This window comes from Azolla caroliniana, unplaced genomic scaffold (assembly GCF_043228905.1).
Source record: "Azolla caroliniana isolate FFs.n. ecotype wild unplaced genomic scaffold, voAzoCaro1.0.p SCAF_7, whole genome shotgun sequence".
In the NCBI taxonomy this organism is placed as follows: domain Eukaryota; kingdom Viridiplantae; phylum Streptophyta; class Polypodiopsida; order Salviniales; family Salviniaceae; genus Azolla; species Azolla caroliniana.
Window position 1 is genome coordinate 22,529,858 of NW_028230442.1, and position 4,239 is coordinate 22,534,096.

The 4,239-nt window shown below is 46.2% G+C and overlaps 1 pseudogene; it reads right to left on the bottom strand.

Moving 5' to 3' along the window:
* Nucleotides 1–537: 537 nt before the first annotated feature.
* Nucleotides 538–3,324, bottom strand: LOC147862372 (cytochrome P450 86B1 pseudogene; annotated as a pseudogene).
* Nucleotides 3,325–4,239: the final 915 nt, after the last annotated feature.

Consider the following 4,239-nt stretch of genomic DNA (forward strand, 5'->3'; position numbering starts at 1 on the left):
AACAATTTATCACATGTATGTGCCTTAAAGTATATTGGGCATGCAAAGGGAAGTAGCTCATCTCCTTCGAGAGGCATTAAATATCTCAAGCGAAAGATATCACACTACATTCCACATGTATGAGATTCTTGCCTTACACTTCATTAATGTAGGTACAGTGTAATTCGTACTTTTCAGTTCATGATACCTTTTCTTATACAATGCATTAGTTAGCTCTTTGAAGCTATTATATTAGATATACCTATTCTCGCGTGCATCATAATGGTAAAATGTTTGGGTGTACTATACAACATTCTCACCTTAATATATATTAGGTTCCTCCATCATGGGCATCATGGAAAATACTGACTAAAGACCATGAAAAAAATATCGTAATGTAATGAAAAAATCGAGAGATGTTCATTTGTCACATGATTATTAGATTCTCATATTATGTTTTGCACATGTGAGATGGATGACTAATTTTTATTATGAAAGAATTATAAGGTACAACAGAATCTCAGAACATGAATAACACAACACGAGAGTTAGAATGGATTGAATTGGAAGTGATTTTTTTTTATTAACTCCGAAAAAGGCAAAGGGATGAATTGATAATGAGACCATCATCGAAATCTTGAATACTACAATCTTGCAAAACACATGACATTGGCACATACACAGAGGGTTCTAAGTGTATGTGTGTGCGCGATTGAACCACACATATATACCTAGAAACCTAGGGACACACACACAAAAAGGAAAAGAAAAAATACAGAACAACACGTGCACATACATATACATAGAACCTTGGATGCGGATACATGCGGGGAACGACGTTGAGAGAGTTACACATTGTGTGCTCGCTCGCTATACAAGGGGGAGGGGGGCACGTTGTGCCGATAGACAAACTGATGGATGGATAAAGGTAGCGAGCGAGCGAGCGAGCAATAAAATGAATAGTTATAGTGATAATTGTTACGAGGTAATATGAGTGGGGGATGCCAATGGGGCTTAATAAGAGTAAGTTGGGGACATTGGGGTACGATATAGATAGATCTCAAATTAAGTGCGGTGCGGGTGCGACACACACTTCTTTGGTCTTCTTCGCATCGCATTGCATTGGTAAATGCGAAGAAGAGCAATAATGCGAGGGGGCTAACGGCGTTGTAGCGTGACATGCAAACCATGCTTCATGTAGAGTGTGGGAGAGATTTTGGGCACGACCTTGGGGTGTCCGGGGGCAAGCAAGACGCGGTAGCGCAGGAGGATGGCCGAAGCCACGACCTTCATGAGCGTGTATGCCATTTCCTTGCCTAGGCATGTGCGGGGGCCCGCGTTGAACGCGACGTATTGGAATGGGGACACATTCGCTAGGACCTTGTCATTGGTCGAGTGGAGGAGCCAACGCTCGGGCTTGAACTCGAGGCAGTCCTTACCCCAGATGCTCTCCATTCGGCCCATCGAGTATATGCTATAGATGAAGCGCTGGCCCTTGAGCAGCCGGTTCCCGTCAGGGAGCACGTCGTCCTTCTCCACGTGCTTGAAGTCGGTCGGGACCGACGGGTAGAGCCGGAGCGACTCGGACAATGCGGCTTGCAAGTACACCATGGAATTCAACTTCTCGCGTGTGTGGAGAATCTCATGCTCCGGGGGGAGCTCTTCATTGGCTTCCCCGGACACTAGGAGCACACGCCGGGCTTCTTCTAGAAGCTTCTCCTCCACACTTGGGTGGGTCGCGACGAGCCAGAAGAACCACGACAATGCGAGCGCGGACGTGTCCCTCCCGGCCAGCAAGATGTTGACAATGACATCCTTGAGGAACTTGTCGTCCCGCGAATTATGGTCCTCCATGCGGAGGAAGCACGTGAGGAGGTCGGACGAGGTGTCGGGGTTAGACACGAAGACCTTACGCCTCTCGTCGACCACCTCCTGGACGTAGGTGTCGATCTCTCGTAGCGCGGCCGGGAGCTTGTGCTCCCACCCGATCCCGAGGAGCCGGAGTAGCTTCCAGCTCGAAGGTGGGGTCGAGAACCGGAAGGAGGTGCACTCCAATGCCGTCTCGAAGGCGATCGCGAAGGGCACCCTCGGGAGGCTTGGGCTAAGGCACCCCGTATCCACCCCGAATGCGATGAGCGAGATCGTGTCGAATGTGAAACGGAGCATTAGGTCCTGGAAGTCCACGCTCGCGCCAGTGTCGGCCAGGTGCCCGAGGATCGGGAGGAGCTTGCGGGAGGCCGTCTCGAAGTTGGTGCGGTCGGCGAATTCCCGGCACGCGCGTGAATTTATGTGGAGGCTCGTGGTCTTGCGTTGGAGCCGCCAGAGGTCGTGGTCCGCATTGAAGATGCCGTGGCCCAAGAGGTCTTCGAAGATGGCCCGGAAGTCCGGGCCCTTCGGGTAGTTATGGAAGTTGGAGCGGAGCACGTGCTCGATGTTTCGGGGGTCGGCCGTCACGAGAGTGTCTTGGCACCGGCTGCCTCCGACTAGCCAGAGCCAGGGGCCTTTGAATTGGAAGGTTCCGCCATTCGCGATAAGGACTGCGGTCATCCAATCGTAGTAGTTGCTCCCGAGGTTCCGAATGAGAGAGGGAAGCATCCCGATGAGGAACCAATTGCGAGGGTTTCGGACAGTGGCTATTGTCCGGTGGTGCTTCCATTGCCTCCGGCGCTCCATTAGAGCCCACATCCCACCGCCCATTATTAGCCACACCATGCTAAGCACCCAACCCCAATTTATCCACCCTTCATTGCTACTACTACTACTACTATAAGTTCCCCAATATGCCTTATCAAACACTAACCCCATCATTGTCAATGCTATCTAAATTTTTGCCTCTCCTTTCTATATTTCAATTGATTTTGATCGAGAAAGAGAAAGGCGCCCGCCTCCCCTCGAAACCCTACAATTCGGATCCCAGATCTATCAATCCGCCTGCCCGTGGCGGAATTGGCGATTCTCGTAAGATCCCACTCCCCCCGAGAGGAATTGTGCCGATTCAATTCGATTTCGATTCAATGAGCCCCCCAAGAGTGTGGTGGAACCTGCTAGCGCAAGCACCACCGATCCGATGCTAAAAACTAGAATTTGTATTGCGCAAGGGCGTGGCACGAAGGGAATCAGGCAGCTTGCTTCTAAACAAAAATAGGTCACTAGGGACAGACTAAGCTAAAGGAAGCAAAATGGAAGCAACAAACATGATGGATCAATGTTGATTACATATATGTATGTGTCATAAATAGATAGATAGATAGATAGATAGATTGCCTAGATTTTGATCTCCTAAGGTCTTCTTTGATCTCTGGATTTGTGAGGTAAGTTTTATAAAGAACCATAGCTAGTAGTATGTAGTTATGATGGTCCTTAAGGCAAAATCCTCTGCATTTGTTTTGAGGCTTATATTGAATGCATTGAAAACTGTGTCTCATCCACACATAGGTGTAGATTTGGTGAACAAAGTAAATGCCTCCATCTCTCCCTTCATGAGAGCAATTCAATGCAACTTTCAATAGTTTTGAATGCTTTTTGTTCACCTTTCTAGCTAGAACAATGACAAAAAACATACAAAGTAAATGCATTAGGTCCCTATTATTAACTCCTCCCAAAGACAATGTGTAAAGCTGTAGTTATTCGGAAGAGCCGAGTATTTTAATGTGAAGCTCCCTGGGGACTGAACAATTTTTACGACAACTTCTTAGGGAACAGACAGAGTCGTCCGCATTGCCTTAATAATACCTAGATCGCATCAATCAATATTGCTTTATTATTCCTTGATTCAACACCACCCCCTCCTAACGAATTGGTCGATAAAAGCCATCTATCTATACATTTCGAGTGTGCACGATTCCGAACCGAACACGGGATAAATCTTTGAGAGCGCATCAATGTATTTGTTGGTCTTGTTTCAATGCTTTGGTTGTGGAAAGTGACCTGTGAAGTTGTAGTTTTAGTTTGCGCGCATTATCTCGAAGTAAAAGTGTGATGGCTTGTTATGATCGAACTGCCAAATATCATTATTTGTTTCTTTATGATGAGTTCATTGTTTAGATAAAAAACTAGAGATTAAATGTCGAATAAAAAATCCTCTATAGTTCATATAAGAGTATTTAAGCATTATTAGGAGTTGTATAGCTTTCTTCAACCCAAGGGTTGAAAACAATAAGGAAATGTTAAAATTTGACATGTTTATGTGCATTATGTAGTTTATGATGAATTTTTATATTGAACCAACGTAAAAAGATTATGTACTAGACTTATCTAACG